The 14,363-nt window shown below is 32.5% G+C and overlaps 1 protein-coding gene across 5 annotated transcripts in view; it reads right to left on the reverse strand.

Moving 5' to 3' along the window:
• Positions 1-14,363, reverse strand: part of LOC130891122 (uncharacterized) — a 137,558-nt gene that overhangs the window by 27,470 nt on the left and 95,725 nt on the right. Inside the window, exon 1 of one of the 5 annotated variants that reach the window (XM_057795687.1) lies at positions 2,901-3,128. The exons of 3 other annotated variants lie outside the window; for them this stretch is intronic. The gene's annotated coding sequence lies outside the window, so the exon portion shown is untranslated. Of the gene's footprint in view, positions 1-2,900; positions 3,129-14,363 lie in introns of those variants that run through there. One more of the 5 variants, XM_057795691.1, reaches the window with a different exon arrangement.

The raw sequence follows: 14,363 nt of genomic DNA on the forward strand, positions 1-14,363 counted from the left end.
ACGTTGTTAATTGACTAAATATTTTTATACTCAGTTTAAAATATTATTTTTATATCAAGATGATGTGGATAAAAATAAAAAAAGCCTATTGTTGCAGAATAGAAAGTTAATTCATGTATAAAAAGAGGTAAACTGAAAACAGCTCGGACTGAATTTGGATTTTATAGTTAATATTTTTTCATCAACTCAAAAGTAATTTACCTTCTTGAACGTTTATTAGATTTTAATTAGTTTCCTCTTTATTTCTGTTAGCTGCCTACCTTAATTTCTTTTGGTTGAAATAATTTTTTCAAATTTAAAACTTATTAATCGGTTCCTTTTTCAACTTATGAAAAGAAATTCCAATTAGTAAATCAAGAGAATGGTTTCAAATGATAAAGATGTGGAAATTGGCGGATTCTTCAACATTAACATTAAGACGATGTAGATTGTGTAGAAGAGTCTAAGTATCCTATTCTGGCAAGGTTTCAAAACAAGATCTTGGCAAGTAGTAAAAGCAATTAGACTAAAATCGAAACTCATTCTCAAAGTTCGTTGTAATATGAATTGGGAAGCATTAAAATGGAAAAAAAGTAGAATTGAAAATAATATCTAAGAGAAGTGGAATAATATATTTCATCTTGTATAATCAAATATATACAAAAAAAGAGCCGTGAGCAGCAGAGCTCCATCACGAAAGTCGAATTTTTCGTCGAATGAAGAATTTAACTAATATACAAACAAATCTTTCCATAAAATGAATTTCTTGGAAATGATATCAATTCTCAATCTTATTTCTTTATATGGAAAATTTGCTATTCCTCAATAACTTTTCATTTCACAAGTTAACTCTCTCTCTCTCTCTCTCTCGAATGAAAATTCATAATTTCAATAGACCCGGTGGTCTCGAACACTCTTGTTCAATTCCAATTGACAACAAAGAAAAAATTGTCATAACGACAAGAAATTTCGAAAATGGGAAGTAAAAAAATCACCCTAGCAACGATCATACTCGTATTATTCATTAAATAGGAGGCGGTCCAGTTCAACAATTACAACGATCAAAATGATTTCGGGCGTTTTGTGCTAGAAGAACTGAAGAAGAAAACTTTGAACTTGAGAAAGACAATTCTTCAACATCACCCCTACTTGCACGCGAACTTCCAACCCTCTAGTCAAACTTTATCTGGCCAAAAAATAAGAAAATATAACAAAAATGACCATAAAATGGAGAGAGAAGTTTCGACCTTAGACGGGAAATCATCTCGCAATTAATTGAACCTACATGTGAAATTTAATTTTTCAGTCGCTTTTCGTTTGAGAGGTGAGCAAAAGTCAAAAACCACTTTTTTTGCACTGCAACCCCTCGAAATATTCATTTGTTTTCAACCAAACTCTAATAACATCAATCCGCCGCCAAAAAAGCCATGTATGCTAATTTTGAACCAAATCGGACCCATAGACATTCGAAAAACCATCATAATCCTGTTCAGGAGGTCTCAAAACATGGGAAAAATGATGTGCCCCCCATTTTTCTTCTAGTCATGCCTACCGTAATAGTCTAATTTTTCCTTGAAAAATTCGACTAACAATACAAAATTTTCAAAAACTTTAAGCAGGGTCTTAAATTTTCATTATTCAAATTAATATAATTTATAAAATTCGTATAAGAAAACGTCAAACAGTTCATTTTAATCCATGTTAAATTTTTCAAAATTATGTCAATATTTTTTTTTTTAAATTTGAGAAGGGGCATAAAGAAATAAACGAAAAAACTAAATTTTAGTAATAAATGTAAATTAACTGGACAGTCTATTAAAACAAAGCTACTCCTTACAGGAATTGTTCAAGCTTTATCCCGTTCACTATTTAACAGACCGAGACCATGGTAGATCTGATTTAAGAGTTTTCGATCATCTGTGTCATTTAATTTCGTTTCCATTAAATCTTATAAATTGTGAGGACGGTTAATCCAGACCTGATTTTTTTAATATCACCGCAGAAAAAAATTCCGCGAGTAACATCAGGTGATCTAGGTGGCGTCCTGGTTATCCAAAAACGTTTGAACATTAAGTCCATAATGTGGCGGTGCACCAATCTTGGAACCAAATACTGTTTATGCTATTATTTGGCAATTAGGTCTGTAAGCAATGCTATACGAAGATATTCCAAATATCCTACTCAAACAATAATTTTTTGGTGCCGTATGAATACGTTGTGGATTTTCCCAGGTCCAGTAGCGACAATCATGTCGATTTACTGTACCACTTAAAACGTTGTCAAGTCTGAAAACATTTCACTATTATGAAAATTTGGTTTTTGATCACAATACCTCATGAAGATTTCACAAAATTCCATACGACTGCCCGGATCATCTCCTGAGAGTCCGTGCATGAATTGAATTTTGTATGTGTGCAGTTTCTTTCTTTAAAAACTTTACTACAAACGAATTCCAGATTGTGAAGTATTCCAAACACAAACTGTGCTTTTGGTAAATGAAGATTTTTGATGATGTGTTTCTTCAAGTGAAGCACATGCTATTTGCGACTTTGAAATCTATTGCCAAAACCCGTAATCGTTAGAGTTACTTTTTCTCTTTCGGAACCTATAATAATTTGAGAGTGATACTAATAAACAATTGAAAAAATTGATATAAGAGATGTTCTTGCTACATAACTTCAAGTTTTAATTCTTTAAATATGAGTTTTTTCCGTAAATGCGAAATCTAGTTTCTATTTATGTAACGTATTTTGAATTTTCAATAAAAAACCTTGTACGTTTCATGATTTTTCGCATCACTTTATCATAACTATATAAAAATGTTAAATTCAAATTAATTTTATTGATAATATTTTTGGCTATTTAAGAACAATTATCAAAATATAATTAGAATTGTTGCAAATTGAAACATTTCAACTTACAATTCAACACATCGGTTTGAGTATGTATAAAAAACACTTAACGACACGTAATGATACCATCAATAAAAAAAAACTGCACTATCGTCAACAAGTTGAGCTCGACTAATTTCTTTCAGGCACAATGCACTTCACATCTGTGACTATCACTGGTGTCTCGAATTTGCATAAAAGAATACGTACCGTATACAGACTATAAATAAGATACGTGTTCATCATTCAAAAGATAAACCGCCGATGTTTTTATTTGGATACCACAAGAATATTATTGTGTAAATAGACGATATGCTATCGGTTTTAATGTCTCTCTGTATACTTTATTGAATATACAGTGAACGCGTGAAAGTTAGGAGAAATTCTTGTTTGATTTGGCGATTGGGGTGAAAAATTCAAGACACGTACATATTATTCATGCCTAAGAATTGCTTATTTTAAAATTGTCATTAAAAACCAAATCGACGGTGCTGAAAGTATGTTTTGACGGATTTGTACAAAAGTATTATTAAAGACATGCCTTTTGGTGCACCAATGCCGAAACTTGAACCCAAAAATAACGTGTACGACTGTTTAACAACTGTGTAAAGCTTTCCAATGAAATCCAAACATTCGGTGAAGTATGTTAAAGTATTAACAGTCCGATACCGCTACCACATTCTCCAGAATTTTTACTTCATAAAATTCTATAGAAGAAGACAAAGCTGGGCTCTACTCATATGTAGCATTTCTTTTTCTTGAGGTCTTAATTTTTGTCTTTTCGGCTAATAAGTTCCTTAAGACGGTAAGCAAGAAGTTCAGAATGTTGCTTCGATAACCCCAAATTACGTGTTAAATCATTCAACTCACTTTGTACAATCAAATGTGACTCACCAGAACTGGTACTTGAAGTAAAAATGGGGTCAGTGTATTGTTCTTCGGTGCTTCCTCATGATACGTTGTCTTTAGTATCTTCTAACAATATTTTGTCGATCTAAAGACGAAATCGGTAGTAGTAAATCTTCGCTATGAAGAGCAGGTTGTATAGCAGACGGAAATGACGGAAAATTATATTCGTGCTTCCCTTTCTCAGAATAACCTTCAGTCTTTGTTAGACAAAAAAAGCAGTCGTCAAAATGGTTAGTAGGTTCCCACCATAACATTGGTAGGTTCCACGCGTGGAGAGTCCATTGCTTGTCTTGGTCTCCAATTAAAGAACCAAAATATTTGAAATAGGCTTTTTCCACATTTTCAGACAACGGCCTGACTTGCAATTTCACCATAAATTCTCCACAAATATAGCAAAATTTGTCAGGAGAAGTTTTGCAACTGCGGCGCGTTTGACTCGACATTTTCCTACCTGCTAATGTAAACAGAGATAAATAAGCTATTGAAAAGTGGTACGTGTTAGGGCTTAATAAATATTTTTTCTATTATTGGATGGATATTTTCATTTTAAAAATAAAGATCTCACCTGTGTTATGAAAATCTAATCGGCCAGTGTTATTAAAAGCGCAAATGGCGCAGATTTAGAGGTAGTGGCATTAATTTCAGGGTTGCAAACTGGCTATACTATAAAAGTTCTCTATAAAACGAAACTGGCCGGTTTTGTACCTTGTCAGAAAAATGTAAAAAACCATCTGAGAAAATCATTTACACATTAATCTTGGTTTGAGAATGAATTTTGTAAAAGCCCTCTCTAGAGCCGGACATGGATTTAGTTTCTTAGTATCCTATGGTAAGTGATGACTTTCATCAGTCCCGACTTTCAAAAATTCATATATGTAATACTCCTATATGGACAGTTCTTACGGTGCCGACAGTATTCATTTTCTCTCTCGTTCGAGACACTTTATCTATATTGCGCATGCTTCATGCGCGCAGAACTAAATGAAGGAGAGAGAGAACGATACACTATTTGTTTCACATAGTCGGGACACCTACCACTTCCAAAAATCCTGTTTTTCTATCGAGTCTTAATTCTATTGAAAAAATGGATGGTTGGCTTTTGTAGACTACAAATAAAATTTTCTTTTCTCTTAGAAAGCCATGAAAACCTTTCAACATAAAATAACAATAAAACATTCATATTTTTGTGAATCTAATTTTCCTCTTAATTCGTATTCCATCAATTTTATTAATAACGATCTTTATGGAGCATATAAAACATTTGATGATTGCATGCATATATAATGAAGGCGGCTACATTATTATTAATAAGTTTGTTTCATAACACCGATACTAAAATTTTATGTTTTGGAATATGTTCGTGGCCTAGTTGCGAAAACTGACTCTTCGAAAAAAAAAATCATATTGTTATTATAATCAATCGGGTAATTTTCATTCAACAGATCCTTTATAAATATAAAAACATTGGTTACGAAAGTATCTATTTCTGGCAAAGGTGATAAAAGTCATGAATTAACTATTTATTATCTCATTTCTTGTGATAGATACAAGTTAATTATATTTATAATAACATTCAGCCATACCGGGTGTTTAAAAAAAGGTAATCCCGTCTCTAGGATAGAGAGAAAACTGAAAAATATTTGTGGATTCTCATTACACCAGTAGTGTGCATTATGGGAGTTAAACTCTTCTGTAAAAATAATAGATTTAAAAAAATTTGGAATGATGACTTGTATGTACGTAATCTTTTACAAAAATCCACTTTAACCGATAGATCGTCCGGCAAGAGCTGTTGGACTTGTCTGTATTGATAAGGATGTAACTGTTGCTCTATAAGTACTTGAAGAAGACGTAATTGTTTGTCTTGCTATATTCCTTAAGATAACTGTTGGATTTTGATCAACTAAATTCAAAAACACAGTTCCAGTTTCTCAACAACGTCTTTCAATTGTTCTAAATGTATTTTTACTCGGTAAGTTTCTTCGAGGAAACTTTTCTGCATAACAGCTGCACTAAATTTTCCCACCAATGAGCCACCTCCCGCGAAAAATTAATTCCAGCGGGAAAAAACTCCTTGGCGGTAATATTCATGTTTATTCTTTGACTACTAAACTATATAGTGGGCTGTAAGGAATTTTTTAACAATTTTACATTATTAATATTTATGCTACGATTGTGACTGGCAGCGTGATCGGCAATACCTGATTTTCCGGTCCGTCCATATTTCAAATGAGCTATGTGTTCTTGAAACCGGACAATAACGGATCTCTTAGTCTGCCCAATATACTTTCGGTCACAATCACCACAATTTATTTCATATATACCACTCTTTTCCAAATTTGGGATTTTATCTTTAGGATTGCCAAACAATTGTTTTAATGTGTTGTTGGATTTCTAAACCGATTTTAAACTATTTACAATTCTTTGTTCATAACCGTTGAGTACAGCTACTAACTAATTGTTTTCGTTTCATCTGGGTTTACTACCAGATACAGCATTTTTAGACAATCCGACAGTGTGTGTCATCAACGTTTCACAGTTTCCTCCGCGAGAAATTTAAACAAAAACCATTTAGAATGTATGAAATATAACAACTGTATCCTGTCATCGGGAAAATATCGTCGTATTCTTTCGATAGATACTTCGATTTATTTTTTTTATGATGCCCATACGGAAAGTAGTCAATTCGTGCGGAAATTCAAGAGACTGTTGCAGCGAATTCGAAAAGTGTCTCGGTCTACGTTACAAATTGTAGAAATACTTTTTATATGCGAAAACAGCACAATTCAATTGAATATATTGCTTTGACGAAATTGCTACGTTACAAAACAATATAAAATATTTTGAACGGAACACTTATTTGGGTCAAAAATAATGCAAAGAACTTTATTATTTTTAACATTAAATTGTTAGAACGGGATGTGTTAACAACATTGAATTTGAAATAATTGCCTTCTAAGTATTTTCTTTCTATAAAGGTAATCATTTATCAAAGACAATGGTTTTGTTTCTTAATAATATGAAAACAATTAAAAATTGTATTGATCAACACATTCGCGGACACTCGGATGATTTTGAAAAAATAGTACAAGTGCCCATTAGGCATGTTCCTAAGCATTTGAAATTTATGTAAAGGGAGACACGATTGTTGTTGCAGACATGTAGTAGTAAGAACAAATATTGAACAATCAAGAAAAAACTACGGAAGTAAACTTTATTATGTAAATAAACCAAGTTTATTTTCTTTGGAAAACCTAACAAAAAGCATTTAATACAAAAAGAAAATATCTATCAAAACAGAAAGAAATTCGTGAAAAGCAAATTTACCAAAAAAAAAAATTTGCGAAACAAACTCCAACGCATAACGGCGGTTATTTTCGCATGCAGAACACCTCCATGATGTCTATCCCTTGAGCATTGGCAACATCTCAAAAAGTAACTTTTCCTGTTGTAACCTTCAGGCAAAGAAATTTTTTCCAAAACATGTTGTAGAGCTGGCTGATGTCCAATAAGGGATTGTTCTTACCCATCTTTTATATTTGGTAAAATTTCAAGTAGATCCTTAATGATAGCTTCTCGAAAACTAAGGAGGCTTATTTTCGATTGAGTAATTTCCCGATTAAGAAGGAAACTATTGACAACAATAACATCTATCAGATGAAAGATCACTTTCTTGTACCAGCGAATTTATTTTCGTGGACAGCTGTAATAAGACATCAGTTCTATCGACCCCTGCCATATTTACGCTGTATTTATATATTTCTTTTGGTTTATATTTACTTTGGTTATATGAATCAACCTCACTGTAGAAACATTACGGTACGGCTGACTGGGATACCACAGAGGTCTGATGGTCCAATCAAATTTATTCATGGGACACTTCCCTGATAACAAATTCCTTCCTTGCTATCGCAGTCCTGCCCCTACACATGTATCTGTAATTGCAGATACGTCCGTCAATGATTTAAAAACTAACGTTTTAATTCACTGAGCATTTAAAAAAATTTTTAACTTTATACACCCTACACCCTACTGTATACACCTGTACCATACCATACTGTATACACCCTAACTTTTTGGATCAAATATAAAATATTTTTTAACAAAATGTTGACAAACTATTTCAACTTGACATTTTTTGGGATTGCTTGAAAACTTTGAATAGTGTAGAATCTTCTGAATCATTTAAAGACGATCTCAAAATAATCGGATTAGGTTAGACAAATCGGTTAATAAAAACTTGTTTTCAATACAACAAAAAACTAGAATTTATTTGAAATGGATATCAAATAGTTTTTTCTATTCATTTGAAACAATACTAGAAATTGAAAAATGAAACAACGACTATTTTCCACAAAATTGGGAAAGTTCTAAGGTCGAACGGGATTAGTGGCTTTTTGAACCATAATCGTGGAAGCGATTTTATGCTATATCTGCTGTTTATTATTGCTTTTTCCATTTTCCTACAAACACGCACACTTTCGTCTTATTTATAATGGATTCAAGGTAATATTATCCTTGTAAATATAAAAATCGATGTGAACTAATGATCTTAGATGAACGATATACGTCGTTGTAAGGTTTTGTTATTATCCTTAGCAAACACGCAATACATGTCTCACGTTACACCAAATAGACAAATATGATGAAAACATCGTTTCAAATTGCCATCTTTAGCATACTTTAAAATAGTGTTGCACTTCTGTCAAAACTTCCACACTATATTTAACCAACTTCAAACCCGAGAGAACTGAGATAAAAGCACTTAAAATTTCCCATAAAAAGTGCAATTACACCCGTCATTTCACATGTCAAACGTCAAACGTCAAACGTCAAACGTCATACGTCAAACGTCAAAAACTGTTATTAATGTCATGTTATTGAGGGACTAATTTTCAGTAATCGAAAAACTCATTCGGTCAGTCTCCGGACTGAGAATCAGATTCAGATCTATTGTTAACAAAACGCAAAATTAGTTTCAAAATATCATACAAAGCATCCAAATTTTTATACCGTGTGGTTCTACGGTTTTATAATATTAATGTTAATTTTTCCATTTCTTATTGCTAGTGGAGTATTTTTTAGTTTTTTAATAATAATTTATTTTCAATATACTGTAATTTTAGTGCCATCTCTTTGCGTTACTAGTCATTTTTATTTGAAAATATTTTATTACAAAATTGAATATTTTGTTTTGGCGCAGAATCTATTCTTGAAATTAAGCAGAAAAATTATTTTAATAAATTTGATGACCTTTAGTTCAAATCATCACGTGATGTCAAAAATGGTAAGTTAAAACAAAAACAGCAGGCACTCGAAAAAAAAAAAATAAAACAAAGCCTGTTTTTTTTTTATTCTCACGAATTTACCAAGAGAGTAGATGCTTGCAAAGAAGAAGAAACTTAAGATAATAGCAAAAATAATTCTGAGATCATTGTTTTTTTATAAATTGAAATTACACCAAATTTATTTACGCTGTATTGAATTCGACCAGATAATAACATAACCTTTTGGTGTTGGGAATAGGCCCAAGAAATTTGGGATGCATATTTATATACGTAAATGATACAAATGTCAGATAAGTATAAGTAAGCCTATATTAAAAAAAAACAAATTCATATAAATACAAGAGCAAAAGTGAAAAGAAAAGAAATTTTAACTAGAAAGTAAACATTGTAAAGTACGCGACAAATTAATTACAAAGCGAAAAACCAAGCAATCTATTTTACGAACGGAAACCTAACTTAAGACATTTTTTGGCCGAATGTACTAGTGAATTTAAAATTAATTCGGCCAAATTTACATCACCCGAGTAACTTTACAGTGTTGGTGAAAATACAAGCGATTTGGTTGAATATTAATCAAGTCAAATTTCCTGAAGAAATGATTTTATATGTATTTATAGGCTGGTACATCCCTGTCTATATTTTCAAGGTATCCTAATATAAGATTAATTGCTATCTCTGTGGAAGACAGTTCGATCTCCTTCCAAACAGTTTCAGAGATTAATATCCTTCTCTCAAACGTGAAATAGAAACATGATATGGTTTATAGTGTTTTTATCCTAATCTGAAGTGGGCTTTATCGTAATAGAACTCAGTAATTTTAACTTAAATAATTTTTATTCAACCAACTAAATTTGTTATTTGCAGAAGAATTTTCATTTAAACACATCCAAATTCGTCCTTATTTTTGTACACCATTTTTTTTTCTCTTGAGAAACCGTTAAACTTTGCAAAGTATTCCATTATAGAGTTCACCTAAGAGTAATCATAATTGTTTCCATAGAATATTTAACGAATTTATCAAAAGACAAACCCTTTTAACCACAGAATTCAATTAATACTTTAGGAACTTTAGTGATAACGTCAAGTTCTTTATTTATGACTCTACAATTTACAAAAGCCCTTACTTCAACGACTGACCGTAAATTTTTCGTCTCAATTGTTACCCTTGTCGGGTACAAGACTTTTATCAAATACATTACCGGTGTATTGTAAGAAAGTAGAATGAATTGTGCACCCGACGAGAAAACTAAATAATCTAAAAGATCCACAATCTCTTTTTATTTTTATAGCAGGAGTTTTCTCATCTACGGCAATATACAAAAGTTGTTATGGAATTTCCGAGCTTTTGATCAGCATTAAATAATGTATATGTCATATGTAACATGTCGATATTACTTTATTAACCCTCTCGCATACTTTTATGTCTTAGTACAAAGGCGCGGATTTTATAAACCATTCTTTGAGTAGTTACAGTACACGATGTTCAATATAATCTGCGTTCATATCGCTACATTTAAAAGCTAACCATCATTATATGGGATGGAGTACTTTCAGGATAGTATCTACATAGCTTTCCTCTCTCTTTCCTTTCTTTTAGAATACAGACCTTTTCAACGTTTTGACGTGCTTTGTCATATACCAATAGCTAGTAATCAATCTGATTTCTTTTGAGTCGAATTGGACTATCTTCAAATATCTTGGATAGCACTCCGAATAAGGTTCTGAATTGCCACATGTCGGAGATTTCCATCCACCTTTTCAGAAAGATTTCTTTAGATCTTCTGTCTTTTGGACTTTTGTTGGAACCATCAGATACAGGAATTGATGAGGGCATCTAGGTATTAAAAAATGATTATCAGTGCTCTTAATTACTCCAGAGCTTGTTGACTTGGCGATGGGTCCAGTACAAAAACATTGTATCTATATCAGAGCTTGAAAGATTGTGTCTAGGAAATTGAGTCTTAGATTCCTATCTGTTTTCGAAAAGCGTTGCTACAAAAAGCTGCTCCAGATTTCAGTTGTGTCTTGAACCAGTAATAAAAATAGCTCATCTTCTACACGTGAATGTGAATACCTAGACGCATTTTTCCTATACTTTTCTCCTTAAGATTCCCTGAAGAAAATGAATTTGAGAATATGTACTGAAAAGAACCACAGTGTCCTATTTTATGTGACCATGTAGCCTTGAATAAGATCTGAATTTTTTTCAAATGACACTTTAAAGTGCCGTTCATTTGCTTCTTTTTCGACCTTGAACATTAACAAAATTATCTAGGGTCAAGTGTAGCTTGAAAGTCAATAAGAAGCTAATTAGGAATGTTTTGGAATCAACTACTTCAACTTGCACCAGAAAAGCAATTATGGGTGTAATTCAAAATGTCGCTACAAACAATAAGCTTCTCTTTTCCACCAACATGTACCTTTTGTTTGTGCTGCTGGTATTGAAATGAAAAAAAAAACTCCTTCCATCAATGACGAAACAACTGTTAATTTCAATTCACATCAACTCGAGAAGATCAAGAAAAAGAAGATGGAAGGGAAGTGCAATGGTTAATTTGTGTGAATACCCAAAGAAATTCATTCATCATTCATCAAGAATTAGTTTAAGGAAACTATTTTTTTTCGCTAAAATTGACACTACAGCCTATCGAAGTTGAAATTTTTGGAACGTTGGTGATAAACCATCCGACGCCAAGTCATCGTCTTCAGACAGTTTATCTTTAGTCTCTGAAGACGATAACTTGGTTATCGAAACGCGCGTCAGACACTGTAATCGTAAGTGCTGGTGTAGTGACTGATGATACACTTCACCTTCAGTCTCTCTGAAGACGATAACTTGGTTATCGAAACGCGCGACAGACATGTAATTCTATTTTTTTGTTTCTCAATTGAACGAATCGTGAAATTCTATTTTTACTAGTTTTTCTTTCAACTATTGTATGGAACAATCCATTTCCATTACCTAGGATTCAATTTCTATCGGAAGTAAACAACTAATGTAATACAAAATAAAATGGGAAAAGAAAATGTATTTAACATACTTTGAATAAAAGAAATATCGACCCAGAAACTGTTTTTTAAATAACGCATGAATCTCTTACTAATCGGCTATTTTCTCGAAGAAAGCTCGTTCTTAATACAAAAGTAAGATAAATTAAATGTACTCGAGGGAAACTGTTTAAGTGAGCATTTGAATGTACAGTGAATATACGACGCATTTTCTTGCCGCAGTCTTGGCGTTATTGTTGTTGGTATATATATAACAGGCGGAAATGGAGGTGCTTTATACTGTTTTAACCGACTTGTATTTGAAAACAAGAATATATTATTTTAGACAGATAATATATACATATATATATAGGTAAAAAAGTACTTTGTGAATAAAAGGAATGCTCGGTAAAATAGTTTTTCCTGTTAATAGTCTTAGCACCGCACATATATGGTCCCAGAAATACCAGGCCTGACTTAGAGATGGCGGTAATTGCTTGAAAAATATCACTGTATTAGAAAGTAGACAATCTATACAACATATGTTTCAAGTTTGAACGAGGCAGTTCGACTTGCGAAGACCAGAATCCCAGTGGTCGACAAAACGAAGTGACGACTCCAGAAATGTTGAAGAAATTCCACAAAGCGGTACTAGATGATCTTCGACTGGAAGTGCGCAAGCTAGTAGACATTGTAGGTGTTTCAAAGAGTGCGGTACGTTACAATGGTACAAAAACAGCGTCGTGAAGACGTTGGATGGAACGTGAATCCATCACTTCATACCCGAAACAAAAAAAATCAGACCAATGGACTGAAAAGGGAGAACAGGCTTTTTGGGATGCTGGTGGGATAATGTTCATTGAATATCTTGATATCTATTCCATTTTTGTTTAATTTTGAGATTAGTATTGCAGAAATAGTGTTCTAAATCCTGGAGATTGTTCCTAACGTGTTCTCTGCACTAATTTGCTTACTCCAACAATAAAATTTTAGTTGAAAATTATGATAAATACTAAATTCGCGCTAAATTTGATTTTTGACCTTTGCTAATCAGAGTCAAGTTAGGTATAAACAACAGAAAATAACATTTACTTATTATTCACAAAAATACATGTATATCAGTTATCGTAATGTGTTTTCAGAAGCATTAGTACCTTAGAAATTTGTATGTTGACGTCAGTGCTATTCACGTTATTAGGACCAGGAGCAGGTACCACGGGAATTGAAGTAGAAATTGAAGATAGTATTTGAACTGATGGTGTAGCCAGGAAAGTTGATGTTCTTTGCACCATTCTTGGAATTGTTTTTTAACAGCACTTGTTCGTGATTAATTTCTGGGTGTCAGATTTTGTTTATTTATCTATTTTTCGAGCTTTTATGTTCAAGTTACAAATGTCTGCTTTATGTTACCTCATAATATGTTATGCATCTTGAACAGATGAACACCAAGCTATAGATTCAGTCCTGTTCATAGATGTGGTGAATGGTAGATCTTTAGCAAGTTGTTTTAGTTGAGACCCATCAAATAATAAAGTTGGTTACTCTTTTTAATATCTAATCCTTCATTTTATTTGTCGTTCTTGACAAAGGAAGCAGATGTTGTTTAAAAATCTACAGTGCGAATGTACCTCTACTCTGGTTTGTATAATCTTACTGGCAAAAAAATGTACAAAATCGACTTTTTTAAAACAAACAAATAGTTTTAAAACTTAGACACAACTCAAGTAAAATTGATTCAGCAGGTAGATTTATATTACATTTTGTTGTACTGTGCTATCAGAGCTATAAATTTTTAAATATTTTGTCTCAATAAATTCCCAGCACAATTTGGTAAATTAGATTCGGTTATTTGTGATATTACTTTCCAGAAAATAGTAACACAACTTCCAAAAGTTGTAACAACTTCGAACAATATAGCTGGCGAACTTTCAGAACCACCCACCGTTAAATTGGCACCTTTCTACTTATGAATTCGAAAATGGCGTAACAAGTTGTGAGAATTTCAGTAGTTCAGACATTTCTACGATGGCATTTCCCGAATCGACAGTTGATGGTTTTTATCGTTGAATGATTTCATGGGCGTCCATATTCAGTGAAAGTATAGTTTTTGGAAAGCCTAAAGCTACATATAAACTGAAAACACAATTGACAGCTCATCCCTTGTTGTTACTATGAACAAATCAGTATAGCCGTAGCCAGAATTTTTTTGCTGTTAAGTAAAAATGTTAAGTGATATAGTAGAGCAAGAAATTGTTGAGAAATTCCACGGTTAGCTTGAAAACCCTTGCAATTGAAGCTCGAAATGAAT

Source organism: Diorhabda carinulata, chromosome 3 (assembly GCF_026250575.1).
Source record: "Diorhabda carinulata isolate Delta chromosome 3, icDioCari1.1, whole genome shotgun sequence".
Lineage (NCBI taxonomy): Eukaryota > Metazoa > Arthropoda > Insecta > Coleoptera > Chrysomelidae > Diorhabda > Diorhabda carinulata.